The sequence below is a fragment of the Equus quagga genome, chromosome 17, assembly GCF_021613505.1.
Source record: "Equus quagga isolate Etosha38 chromosome 17, UCLA_HA_Equagga_1.0, whole genome shotgun sequence".
Lineage (NCBI taxonomy): Eukaryota > Metazoa > Chordata > Mammalia > Perissodactyla > Equidae > Equus > Equus quagga.
In genome coordinates, this window is record NC_060283.1 from 16,349,365 (window position 1) to 16,364,526 (window position 15,162).

The 15,162-nt window shown below is 38.3% G+C and overlaps 1 pseudogene; it reads left to right on the forward strand.

Annotated features, from left to right (window-relative positions):
* LOC124229114 (fatty acid desaturase 2-like protein FADS2B) overlaps nt 1-14,487 on the forward strand; it is a 28,677-nt pseudogene extending 14,190 nt beyond the window's left edge.
* The last annotated feature ends 675 nt before the right edge of the window (nt 14,488-15,162 follow it).

Here is a 15,162-nt window from a genome sequence, read left to right on the forward strand (position 1 = left end):
TATCAATTTATCCTCCCCCTGAAAAACACACAGATATTGAGATAATTTGGAATTCCCCTTCACTAGCTGTGCAAAAAATATATATGTTCTGATCTTTGGAGCTTTTGCACAAATAAATAGCCTTTCTGAAAATAGAAAACAAAATATCACACATTACGGACTTCTGTGCAATGCTAAAATCCAAATGCACTCCCTGTAGCACATTTTCCTACTGCTCTCCAGTGTGTATATTTCAAAACCTATAAGAATCGAGTGTTATTATAGGGATAAAGAGGCAGAACATTTGAAATTAAGACCCTGTCTGAAAATCTGGCCCATACTCTTTCCATGACTCCATCCTGAAACACTTTTGTGGGGAGGAGTGTCAAGCATGTTATTTCCTGTAATCCTTCCTGTAACCTCATCCATTTTACAGATAAGGAAATTGCTCAGTGCCACATACCTAGTAACAAGGATTTAAATTCAGGATGGTTTCGGTCCAGAGTCTGTATTCTCTATACTGCACCAAGACAAGACCTATCTTGGAAATAAAGAATGAGGGTGGGTTCTGCATGGAACTTGGTTCAGGAGCAGTCCATTATGCATGAAGCTAGTAATTATACTTCCTTATGGATCACTCTCTCCCTGGTCTCCAATAATAGTGTCTTCCAGACAGAGGGTCCAACAGCTTTGGATCTCACCCATAATCACTCTGACCAGTATTCTAAGCTCCAAGACCTTGAGCTGTCAAGATCTACTCCTGATCTGTCATGAACAAAAACCTGTCACTCATATTATCAATTTCCACATGTAGTCGTTATCTAACAGGGTGCAGTCAGGTACTGGTTTAGGCAAAATGATGGCTCTCAGAGGTTTTAATTGAAAACAAGAATCATTGCTTACGACATTGTCCTTGTTTAAGTGTCTACTGCACCCATGAGGTTGTATGTTTCATTAGTGTGGGAACACCACTTTATCCTTTCTGTCCTTATATTCCAAACACCTAGCTCAGTATCTGTCACATGGGAGATACTTCAGAATAAATAATGAATAGGTGAATAAATGAGTGAATACACAATTTCAAGAGTGAGTGATTGGTATGCACTTTGATAGAAGTGTGCAGCATTGTGGGGTCCCAGAAAGAGGAAGAGAAATTGAGTAGTACACATTGAGTTTTAAATATCATGAGACTTCCAAAAGGAAATGTTTGGAAAGTGATTTCCCAGTCAAGCATAAAATTCAAGAGGGAGATCTAGACCGGAGAGAGAGAGAGATTCCAGTGTAAGGGTATTAGAGAGTGTTAGAAGTGAGAAGAGAATCCTTCTCCTGATGGATTGGGATGGGGGGGTGGGTTGCTAAGAGAAGACTCAATGAATACTCTGGAAAGGCAAAACTTACAGATTTTCAGACATACTCATCTCTCCCTACCATAGATGAATCAATCAACATAGTCTAACACGAAAATGATACCAACCACTTTTAAATGAAATGTCATTTCAAATTTTCTGATAGCCACATTTTAAAAGGTAACATCACAATATATGTATTCAAATGTTATCATTTCAACCTGTATTCAGTATAAAAGTTATTAATATGATACTTACAGTCGCTTTTCATCCAGAGTCTTCAAAATCTAGTATGTATTATAGAGTTTCATCCCGTCTTATTTTGGTCACATTTGAAGTGCTCAGCCACATGTGGTTAGGGGTTACTTAATTGGAAAGTGCAAATCTAAAACATTCATTGACCAGTTATGGAGAGATGTCAAATACTAAAGAAAAACTATGGCTACTGCTTATTCTTCTATAAATTATTAACATAATAGGAGAAAGGAGGGGAAATTCAATATGTCAATGTGTCAACATGTTATGTACAGCGTCTCCTGTCTCCCCAAATGCCCCATGGATATAAACGTCATTATACTATACTTACTGGGGATGAACTTGAGCCTCAAAGAGGATGTGTAATTTGTCCAAACCACACAGCAATATCTATCTAGTTTGTGAAACAAGTTAATGTGTTTCTAAATACTTTGCTTTATTAAGACATTAAGACATTCAAACTTTCACTCAAAGAGATAAAATCACAACCATCTTGAGAGAGATGATTCAAGCTTGGCATCAGCTGCAATAATCTTACTCACATTTATTTGTATATGACAGCATTGAAATCTGTTCATGCAATGATCTGAGCCAAGCCCCACTGGGAGATCACTTCAGATCCATAATTCTGTGAAATATTCATTGAAGTTGGATTCATCAAAATGAAAGACCATTTTTTTTCCCCAGAACTAATTCAAGCCTTGGAGCCGAGGTTTCTTTATTTGTAAAATAGGAAGAATACTCTCTGCCCCACCTACATTCAGACTTTTGTTTAAATGAGAATCAAAAAACAGAAGGATGGAAAAACAATTTATTTCAACAGGTTTTTATGATTTTTTCATTATCAAGAGTTGTTTTATCTTGAATTTATGTTCCTGAATCACATAATTATTTGTTTGTAGGCTTTGAGAACTTCTGTCCAGTGAATCATCCTATGACCTGGCTGTGGGGACAAGTTTGAGAAGCTCAAATACTTTATTTTGACTTTGGAGATGCATGAAGAAAACTGCGATAGTAAAGGATATTTCAGGAGAGAAATCTTGTGGCTAATCAACCCTCTCTTATCCTCAGCGCATATCGAGAAAGTGGTGGAATTATGCACACTTCCAGCATCATGTAAAACCAAACATCTACTACAAAGACCCAGATATTAATTTGGTACCACTATTTCTGGTTGGAGATTTGCAACCTGTCAAGGTACATTTAGAAATCAGGGGCACCAGAAAAATGTTCCTGGAAGTGGTTCTTGGAAAAGTCTTGAGCCTTGCTTTGGAAACATCAAGTTGGTGGTTCCAGCTTCAAGCATAGTCTGAGGGTACCTCTCCTTTAAGTCCAGGCTACAAATTTGAAATGACTGAATATGGGGTTTTAAGAACAGAAGGAGATGTGGAGTGTGTGACTCTATGACCATAAAGGTCATCCAGTCCAACTTCCTGCCATATAAAATGTGATAACCATATCACTCTGCTTCAGCAATCCTGGTGGCAGAGGGCTGGATCCCTGCCCAGTGCCTGTCAGTACCTCTGGACAACCCAAGCTAATGTTAGACGGTGAAACTAGATGACTGAGGTTGACAATGATTCTTCAATGTTTAACAAGCGTATAGAGACATTCACTTAGAGAAGACATGTCAGTATATTCAATAATTGCTAAATCACAAACAACTAAATAGCTAATTATCTCAACTAATTCCAGGTCAGCTAGAAGATACTATGTTGTTATTTTTACTTAATGTCCATTTTGGTTGATTTATACAGGAACCACTGCCCAAGTGCCTTGAAGACACTTAGAGACACCAGTTCTAATATGGACTTCTTCAACTACAGAAAACAAAACAGAAAACTCAACTCTAGAAACTCTCCACACATTGATTTTTTTTTAAACCTCAACTTAAAGTCATCATGTCAAGAACAATTGCTAAGGTTTTTAATAGTTAATCTTCTTTCAAGAAATGAGATTTAGGGACAACCACAGAAGTATCTCTTCTCATGGGTAAATGATGAATCATGAGGATCAGGTACTTAGGAAGAGGGTGCTGTCTCTTTCTAGAAGAATTTAGGAGTTTTATAAAAATAAAAGAGCATAGGTTTGTCATCGCTGCCCAAGCCCTGTGGTTCATAAACCAAAAATTATGTACAACTTTTTGAAAATAGGCTTTGCCATCTTTGGGGAATTCATCCTCTTCCCCAGCTGAATTAGGAAATGAAATATGCTGCCAAGATTTCAAAAGAAAATCCTTGGTTTGATCACAAATCACTTACTTTTAACCATGGCTCCACAAACAATTTGGACTACTGTGATGTCTGTGGACTCATATGCTCATAACCCAAACTGTGACATTTTAATTTCTCTAATTATCCCCCCAGAGAAAGAGAGATTTGTCTCATTGAAGTTCATGAAGCAGCCTAACTTCCTCCAGAAGTGCCTTCTTTAGAGCCATATTCTATATGTGTTTTGCCTCTTCACAAATGGTGGAAGCCACCTCGCAGGGTTTACAGCTGTTCTTGGGACTTATCCTTTGAAACATTGACTTCTGTACAATATAGTTTCAAAACTACCACAGAAGACATTATTTAAATTTATTTAAATTCTTAAATTCAGTTATTTCACAACAAAAATTAGTTCTTATGAATCTTGAACTTTTCCTTTCTTCTCATTTTACTGTGAATCTTTCTACCAATGTCTTCAAACATTCTATCCTTCAACAATTGTGAAGTAAATCTTCAATGTGTTGGGTCCCTTGCACCTGGAAGGTCCCCCTGTGGAGAGACATTCAAAGTCAGCCCTTCACCTCAGTTTGCTAACGCCCAAGCATTTTCTACCTATTCTTTCTTCCAGGCTTTCCATTACTTAAATATTTGGAAGTTTGAGAGTAACTGCGAATAGCTATCATTACTTCATCACCATGATATTTCTTTTTTGTTTGTGACAATAAAAGAAGGATGTAAAACTTCTACTGTCGACAAGAGAGGAAAACTATATGTAAGAGTGAAGTTATCAAGGGAATGAGGAAAGCAAGAGTCAAGCACTGCCCATGGAGTTGTAACTAAATGAACATACAGCAAAAATACGGAGTGAATGTGAACTATCATTTATTTATTCATTCCTTCAATTAAACATTGATTGGGTGTCTGCTAATTACTGGAGATATAAGCATTACTTTTATCTCTCCTCTTAGGGTATTTGCTGTCTTTGTGCACTGAAAGACTAACTGAGAGAGACACCAAGAAAATGAATCAAATTCCCAGCCATGGTATCATATATATAATATTATCATGTCTTAGAAATAGAAAACTACAGCATGAGATCCATGATGAGAACACAAAGGAGGAATAATGAGATAAATAGGAGGGGCCATGCCTATATCTTTCCTCACATGATTATTCAATAAATATCTGTTGAATTAATAAATATAGATGGAGACTGAGCTTCAAGCACAATTCTATGCACTGCAGTTAAAGAAGAGCTGGGAAAACTTTTAAGAAATTTTCTCCTCAATCACCACTCCACTCAACATAAGGACAAAACAATTCAAAATGGTTTCCATGTGAATAAAAAAAGATATGATAGCAATCCTCATGGTCAAATATAATAAACCATGCTTGGAAGAATTACTCACATTTAATTAAAGCAAAAAGATGCCACAATATTTCCTCCCATCCCTGTTCTGGTCTTCTAGTGCCTCAAATATTACTACCAGTCAACGTTGATCAGACCGCTCTTTGCATAGAGATTTTAGACAATCAGATATCCACTTATTCATACACACAGATGTCCTTGACTGTAGTGGCCAGAGGTATTGTGTTCCATCTGAGTTTCTTTCTCTCTCCATGCAGTATTGCAAGAAGAAAATCAAATACATCAACTATGAGAAGCAGCACCTGTTCTTCTACACGGGTGAGTCTCCTTGCAGCCACATTTCTTCTCATTCCATTTCCTTAAGGCAAGCAGTTGTCAAGCCAGAAGGCAGACTTGAACCCGCCAACAGAGACAAGCCACTGTCTTATTGTGACTGAGAAAAGCAGCATGTCTTCTTTCAGAATTCCTGGGGTGAAAATCTGAAAAGTAAAATGGAAAAGCAAATGGGAATTTTTAATAGTCATCTCATCACTCTGGGTATGAGGCAGGGAAGGAGATGCTCCAAGAAGGATGGAAGGCAGGATGTCAATTAAGGGAATTTGCATCTGGGACTCTCATCCTGGATAGACCTGTCAAGAAGAAAAGAATAGCGGTATTTGGATCAGGAGAAAAGAGAGATAGGAAAAGAATGCCAAAGCATGGACAGTATGATGCCAGGAAATGTAGAGCTCTGGGAGTAAAAGACACCTATACAGCTTCTGTGTGAAGGAATGTTGGCTGTTCCCACAGGTTACACATAGCTGTACAAGATATCTTGGTAGACCATAATATATATACATAGTTTGGATATACATATGTGTACCTGTTATATATCTATATCTATCTTTTGACATATATATATGTATATGTATATAAATATGTGTATATATCTATATATACATATACATATACATATACATATACGTATACATATTAGGTCTGAATCTGGTCCAGGGTGAAAAGAAACCCGGGTAACTGAATAATGCTGACAGTAATAAAAACCTCCATAGCAAAAGTGCTTTGCTCTAAATCAAAATTAAACTCATAAGAGCTCCCAAATAAAGGTTTCATGGAACCTCAAAATATGCTCATCTAAAATATTCAGGAAATAACCCCGAATCAGGGAATGTCCCAAACATCTCCTGCAGATCACTGGTTCTTTACCAGGAGTAACGTTGCTGCCAATGGGAGATTTAACAATGTCTGGAGACATTTTTGGTTATTATAACAGAGAGGAAAATATGGTAGTAGCTGCCAGGTGTGTAGAAAACCAGGGACACTGTCAAACATCCTACAGTCCATAAGACAATCCCTAACAATAAATAATTGTCTGGTCCAAAATGTCCACAGTGGTAAGGCTGGGAAACTCTGTTGCATATGATCTGATTTGCCAAGATTTTGGTTGCCAATGGTCATCGGTAACATGCCTGAAAAGAGTGTCACGTAAGCTAATTTTTTGAGATATGGGGGCAACTGCCACTGCTGCACATACTGGAATTCTGCAGCCCCTTCCTATGCTAGTCACCTGCTCCATTTCTTCCATGACCAAAAAGAGGAATGAGGACAACGGTGCCCCATTTTGACAAGAATATGACCCCCAGCCTAAGCAGATGTGTGTTCATATAAGAGAATAAAGCAGTTGGAGTTTCTTTTCTGGACTCACCTACCATGTCTGTAGTGATGCAACATACCCTTAGCTTGTGAAGAATGAATGAAGGGCATGGATTCACTGCAGAATGCCCACCTAACAAACTACACTGCGCTCAGCAGTAGATTTTCACTGTACCCTGTCCCTTCAAATGCCAACTTAGCAACATGGGTAAAAATGAGTCATCCTCAAGTTGTCAAAGAGAAACAGAGCTGGTCTTGTCTTAAACTTGGCAAGACAGATTTTATTCAAGCTACGACCATAGGAAACAGAAACTTCTGTATAAGTGGAGCTCGATTCTGGTGAATCAAGAAGTGGGAGACATTAAACCCTGGGCCATGCTAAAGGAAATTAGTGAAAGACGTTGATGGGAGGGGAAGCTCCTAAATGTGATTAGGAAATCTGTGTTAGGCTCCTACCCTCCCACAGAGACATGGATGCAGGGCCCTATCCTTCCTGATGATTATTTTTCCAAAGGATGACTCCCAGGACCTTGAGAAAGATATTTCTGCATGTAGAAGATACATCTCAAAGGGACATAGAAAAGGTTTATAGTTGTAAGTTTTCTAGCAGAAATGAAAAGGGAGGTCAGAGGCCCATAGTCAAGTTTTGGCTTGAACAAGCAGTGCCTTCTGTGGACAGTCTTGAACTTTCTCAGGAAGGAACTTTAAGGGGGCTGGCGTCATCCCAGAGATGTGGCTTTGACCTATTAGAAGCTATGCTGGTGTTTGTTCAAGTCTCTTAGTGTGGAGGGTAGATGAAATCATTTTTGTTGACAGTTTGCAGAGGTTAAGAGTTTGTAGACCAATGCTGTGGCCTAGTCAAGAAGAGGATTCAGAGGACTTGACTAAAGTTTGGTCAAGGAGAGAGTCTGTCAAAACCCAAAGGCTCTCCATAAATGCCTTTGTGCTCTAGGCAGCCTCATTGGTTCTAGGGGACAAGCAAGTATGTAACCCTCTACCCAGTCAATGAGTACACCTTCTTTATTTCTGCCACCTTGACATACTGTGACAGTGATGAATCCTAAAGAAATTGAAGGACTGATGGATTCCATAGACCTTGAGTAAACTTGAAAGCTCACAGCAGAAGCTCTTCCAGGATGCTTCAATCAAGAATGACCCAAATCTTCAAAGTTTCTCTACTCTCCTTGAGGGAATTTGAACCAAATTCCTGGTTCATCCTAAAAGACTGGAAAAGCGCAGTGGAGTCTAGGATGTGGTTTTAGATCTACACCTTGCATTCCTTCTCAGGGGCAATATTCCAGGGGTGGCATGGGGAAAAGATAGACTCCTGCTCACTTGAGGTCACAATCTGCTCATTCATTCATCATATTTTCTTTTGTATTTCTTCAGTTCTTCTTCCCTTATTCATGCTGACATATGTCAACAGGGTATCCGTGCGACTGCTGTACTTGCGAAGGTGGCGGGGGGTGATTAACTTGACTCGTTCTCTGAAGCTAGATCAGGTTGAAAATGGGAAATGAAAATGCTTTCTCCCTTCCAGATGTAACTTCCTTGAATAACAGGACATAAGATTTAGCAAGTATGTGAAGGGACCCTAGCCCAATGAAGGGGAATTGAAATTGTGTTCAAGGCATCTAACTTTTGAGCACTTCTCTCTACAGGATCTGGCCTGGGTCAGCAGTTTTTACATCCGCTATTTCATCATATTTGGCCATTTCTATGGAATCTGTGGAAACCTGGGCCTCATCTATTTGGTCAAGTAAGAAAGCAAGAATATACTCTTATTCCAATAACCTGGATGGTCCTCTTACATTCCTTGTCTACTCTATTTGTGATTTTCAGAAGATTATGACAATATGTCCCATTCTCTATAACTGTGACATTAGCAAAATAGTGTGAAAATAATTGGTTGAAATAGTTTAATACACAGAGATACTTGGAAAAACATTAACCAATCTTCTCTTTTTTCCCCCACTTTCTTTATTCACAATTTCAGTATTCCATCTAATCCCAAATCCTTTAAAATTATAATCCAGTTGTACACCCATAAACCTTCCCAAAGATAACACAAGGAGAGGAATTTTTAAAGTTACTTCATGACTAGAGAGTCTCCCAAAACCAAAGTCAGAAAGATCGAATCACTTTCCCAAGTTTCTAAAGCCAGTAAGTGCCACTGGCAGTGCCAAACCAGAGATTGGAACCAGCTCTACCTGATGACAAAACTTAGGCTGTCAATCATTTTGCATATGCAGTTAATTTCTCTAGATATCTTTTGATCCTGCACCAATGTTTACAGCAAATTATTGGGGCACTGCTCTCACACAATAGGCAGTATGACAAGTTATGTAAACAAATGCTGAAAGTGTCATCTCCAGATAAAAAGAGCAACAAATGACTACCATTTTCGGGGAACTGTTGAGTCTCTTCCATTTCCCCCAATGCTCAGCTAGCTCTTGAAGCCTTGTGATTGGAACCATAGCACCCCATGGAGTCATCACTTCCCCTTTTATTCTCTGAAAAGTGTCTTGAAAGTCCTTGGATAATATATGTCACCCAGACGAGACACATACCAATGAAAATAAGCAGAGAAGAGAATCGGGACTGCCTCAGCACTCAGGTAATAATGGAGATCCTGGAAGATGATACTTCAAAACATACTGATTAAGAGTATGATTGCGTAAAATAATAATAATTTGGAGGCTGGCCAGGTGGTATAGTGGTTGAGTTTACATGCTGAGCTTTGGTGATCTGGGTTTCTTGTGTTCAGCTCCAGGGTGCAGACCTACACAGGGCTCATAAAGCCATGATGTTATGGCCTCTCACATACCATCCAGAGGAAGATTGACACAGATGTTAGCTCATGGAGAATCTTCCTCAAGCAAAAAGAGAAAGATTGGTAACAGATGTTAACTCAGGAGCAATCTTCTACAACTCCACTCAAAAAATTAATAATAATAATAGTAATTCATACTTACTGAATGTCTGCTGGGGGCCAAGCACTGTCTACTTTTTCGCATGCAACTACATATGGGAAGTGCTATGATTTTTCCTATTTTATAGATGAGAAATTGAGGCATGAAGAAGTTGAGTAACTTGCCTAAAGTCACAGAGATAATAGGTGGTAGAAGTAGGTCTTAAACCTTAGCAGTAGGATTTCAGAGCTCTTGCACTCAAGCAAAGGTCAATAAATTTCAGTCCAAGGGTCAAATCCAGCTCACTACCTGTTTTCACAAGTAAAGTTTTATTGGAACACAGCCATGCTCACTCATTTGCATATTATCTATGACTGTTTTCATGCTATGACAGCAGAATTCAGTAGCTCTGGCAAAGGATTAAAATCTTTACCTTCTGGCACTTTGTAGAAAAAGTTTACAGACCCCTGCTTTAAACCATCACATGACACAGACTTTCAAGTGATTACAAGACTCCTGGAATTACAGAATGAATTTTTAACCTAGAAAGACCCTAGAAATCACCTCCTTTCATTTATATAAAGAGAGTCTAAGAGAGAATACATGACATGCTCTCTAAGCATGCCACTAATGATCAACAGATTTGTGATCAATGCAGAACACCCCTGCCTCCTCAGCCTTGCAGTAGTCCTGCCATAATTAACTCCAGAATCCAGCCAATATGCTGATCCCTCCTCCAACTTCCTTCCCAAGCTCAAGGGACCTTCCATGGTGTATAGAATAGTGGTTCTCAAACCTTTTGGTCACAGAACAATTTTACATTTCTAAAAGTTATTGAGAAGCTCAAAGAGCTTTTGTTTACATAGGTCATATGTATTTATATTTATTGTATTTGAAAATAAAATGGAGAAAATTTAAATTATTGAGTTTAAAATAACAAAAATAAAACCAATACATGAAAACATAAGATTCATGATGCCATCCCATGTTTAGTAAACTCTGGAAAAATACATTATACAAGGACAAAAGAATGAGAATAAAAAGAGCAAATAATATCTTAGAAGAATTACAGGAATAGTTTTGAAACTGAAGACCCCCTGAAAAAATCCTACAGAACCCCAAGTTTTTCTGAAGTACACTTTGAGAAACATTGACATAGAACAAATAGAAAAATTGCATTCAAAATGACAACAACCCCAACTGGAATTAAACCTTAGAAAGGCGTTGAATCAAATGACCTTCATGAGGGTTCTTAATCTAGGTAGTCTGGAGAAGTTTATGAATTCATTCTCAGAATAATGTTTTTTAAATTCATAAAATAGAATACATTATACTACAAAGGAAGCCAGTTATATTTGACTGCACTAATATGCACAGAACTATTGAATGCCTTACTCTGCATTTAGGAGTCCACTCAATGGACATGGTATTCTAACCCCTACATCTTTACCAGATCCTTACAATCCCACTTCTAACTTCCAAAGTCTTCACTCATGACACCTTAGTCTTCTGTATCCAAGGGATGGTAGTGACATAGCCCCTTCACATCCTACATATGTTTTCACGTCTGTTGCCTTGTATGTAGTTCTTAGCAAAATATCTTATTGCCTTGTTAAATTGTAAGTTCCTTGAGATGTAGGACCATGTATAATTTTTATCCCTCACAGTTTCTTACACAAAATAGGTACTCAATAAGCACTTGTTGACTGAATAAAATAATAAATAAACATTTTCTTTCTTTGACCCTTGGGCTCATTTACATCTAATGTAATCTTTATCTTTGCAGGTCTTGACAAGCTGTAATGTTGAACAGTCCTTTTTCAACGACTGGTTCACAGGGCACCTGAACTTCCAAATCAAGTACCAGTGAGTGATAGGAACAGTGATATTAATGATCACAGGGGCAAGGGCTATCACTTATAACATCACTCCCATACAGTCCAGAGCAGAGCCCTGGTGTTGAGATATCAGAAGGAAAATATGAACCAGAATTCTCTAAAGGCATCTATCTTTCCATTAATATCAATGGTAAGGAAAGGAAGAAATAAAAGAAGGATGTATAATAGTTTTGAGTAGATGGAGTGAAATCTTAGAAAAGTACCAGCGCCTGAATTTCCAGATTCCTATGACTTAGAAATTGGTGATTTTTTTTTTTTTTTGCATTTGGTTTGTTGGAAAAATCCAAGAAAAATTTTATCACTTGGATGAAAATTTGTGTTTAACTTAATTACAATTTAATTATCTGTCTATATCTATATCTTTAGAGCCAAGGTTAGAAAATAATCCATGAGAGAATCCAATCCCTCCTGCAATTTCTGAATGGTACCTGGAAATAATTTACCAATGGGTCAGTTAGGTAGACATGCCCCAAAGAAAGAGAAAATGATAATACTTTGAGAGTCAGTCAGTCTAGAATATTCAGGGGAGGGACTTTCCAGATCCTCTCTGTCTAAGCCATTTCTGTGACAGTCAGAGAAGGAAAGAGATCTTAGATTTATTCATGATATGTTCTCATCCTTGCTCTCATGTTAGTCTTTTAAAACATCTGCAACAAGAGAAAGGATTATTATTCCTATTTTACCAAGGAGGAGCTTGAAACTCTAGAAGGTCATCTGGTGATTAGAGAAAACTTGCATAAAATCTCACCTCTCCTCACTTCTTACTCCTGTCTTAGGACTTTTCCCCACATATCATTACTAGATCATTTCCATGACACAGTAGTTAGAAGGATAGAGAGAAACAGACACAGAGATGAAGTGTGGTTATCTCTAATTCTCTTGGTCCTTCAAAATAATGGTTAAAAAACCCATGCTTCTATTGCCCTGGCCAAATATGAACACTTTCAATGGAGCTAATATTTTTTCTCTTAGCCCTTCCTCAACATTTGCCACCCACAGGGCTCACAGAGGGTGAGGAGAAAATGACAGTGTTTTGCCAAGAGTTTTTGAATTTCCCAGAACAGAAGCATTGTGCAAGGTCAAGGTTGTGTATGCATTGCTGATATAATTTTATTGAATAATAGGGGAAAGACGTCTGTGCTTTGAGTTTCTCTTTAGGCCCAAGTATTATACCTCTCATCTCTCTTTCCCTAGTCTATTCCCCACAATGCCACGCCATAATTATCACAAGGTGGCACCTCTGGTGAGGTCACTGTGTGCCAAGCATGGACTGCAGTATGTGAACAAGCCCTTGTTGAAAGCGTTTGGAGATATTGTCAGGCAATAAAGAGTCTCTCTCAACTCAAAGCTCTCATTTCCCTTCACTGCCATTCGTCAGAATATTCTCTGACTTTGGATTCATTCACCCAACAAACATTCATTAAGGAGCAGCTGTGTATGCCCACTGTGGACATGAGACTCTACAGGGCCCAACATCAATGACAGTAATGATAATCATAATTCTTACTGTTACCTACTGCCTTCTAAGTACTTCTTAGTGAAAGTGCCCTACTGCCCTACTAAACTTCAAGCTTCTTAAAATCAGGGCTACGTTTATTTGTCTTTGTATCCCCTGCTGAAACTCTACCTGCTTTAGATTTAAGTGGTGGAAGAGATGGTCAAATCATCTGGTCCACTGTTGCAAACTTGGATACCTGCAGGGTGTGGTGGGGCATAAGTGTGTGGATCAGGAAGGGGTGACTGATCTCCTCTATACTGACCACAGGGGTGACTAACCAAGAGTGTTCAGACTTGGAGAAACTGAAAACCCATCCTCATCCTGAAGCAGTCACAGTTCCCTAGAGAACATTGTGCTGGTGAAATTAACAGCCAGTGATCTGAGTTTAATAACTTTCTCTTTTGTTTAGGATTGAAAACAAAACATTATATTGAATGATGCCAACAACGCCAGGCCCAGTCTGATCTGATCCCTGCCTACTGCTCAAGTTTGAGACTCTCTGCGACTCTCTTCCTACTTTTTTACCCTACAGATTTCTGGCCTCCCTTCAGTTGCTGAATAACTCTTTGCTCTGTGCCATTTTATTTTTTTTTTGCCACATTTTCTTCTGCTTAGAGGGTTCCTCCAACACACCCCCTCCCTTCATATCATCTAGTCAATTTCTGTTTACTCTCCAAGGCTCATATCAAATGCCTTTTCCTCATCTCATTCTTCCCTGGCCCTAACACAAATTTCATCACATGCTCTTGTAGTACCTGGATCTCTTCATTCATGACCTTTACCACAATAATGACTAAATAACATATTGGTTGATAAATTATCTAATGTATATCTCCAAATCTAGACCAGGAACTCCATGTGCACAGGAGAGTCACTTCTGTTCTTTTCATTGCTGTATTTCCAGAGCCTAAAAAAATTTGTTTCACATTATAAAATAGCATGGGTAGGTGGAAATAGGGTGGGCTGGTTTACAAGTATCTGCCTTATCTTCTAGTGACTCAGAGAAATTTTATTTTAAATAGAGAAAAGTATAGGTGATGTTTTTGGGTACGTAATAAAATAAGTTGAAAAAAAACTCAATCTCATCCATAAAGGAAAGATGAACTCACCTGCTAAAAATCAATTCAGTGCATTTGACTCCCTCTACTGGGAAACAGATAAAGACATTCTGCAGATATAGTTGAAAATGATAACATTGCCCTGAACCAGGTAAAAGAACAAATGATCTGTGGAGTAGCTCCTTTTATATTAGAGTCTCACCTTCTGGTGATTTTGTTTACCCATCCCACAGGGCACTGAAGAAATCTGGAGCCCTCTGGAAGGATGCTTACTACGAAACAGGGAAACATGATGCAGAATCTCAGACTTAATATGCACATAATTGCATCTCTGAAGGGGTAGGTGAATGTGTAGGAGTTTTTTCCTGCTTAACTGTGAGCACCATTGGCATACCTGAGTGTGCCAAAAGTGTGAATTTCAAGGACACATGATGACTCCCTTCCCTGAAGGTTTTCTCTGCAAATAAGAAGCAGAGGAAACACAAGGTGGCTTTGGTCAGGGTGACAAAAGGGAAATGGGAGCCAATATTTTCATTTTTTTCAATAGGATCTTGAACTTATTTCTACCAGTATTCCTTAGTCAGATTATCTTGATCACTGTGCAGGAAGCGAGGGACCAGGCAAAAGCTTTACTGATGAAGAGGGCATAGGCAGCATTGGGTCAGAGCAGAGACCACTAATGGGGTACTTTGGAAATGAGTGCAATTGCTTTTAGAAGAGAATCATATATTTAAGAACTTCCTACTGAAGTACGAAATTTTGCTTATTCTTCTTTCAAATGTGTGAACTTCATTTATTTAAGAATTCAGTATAATTAACATTAAAGTCTCTAAATATTTCAATATTCACCTTAGATTTTCAATATTGTACATGCCTATGTGTAATAAACGTGTATAGATATACATTTTTTGTCCAAGTTATAAAATCTCTTAAAGGAACTTTCTACATCCAGTCCCAAAAGCAACCGATCATGCAGATCAAGGTTCA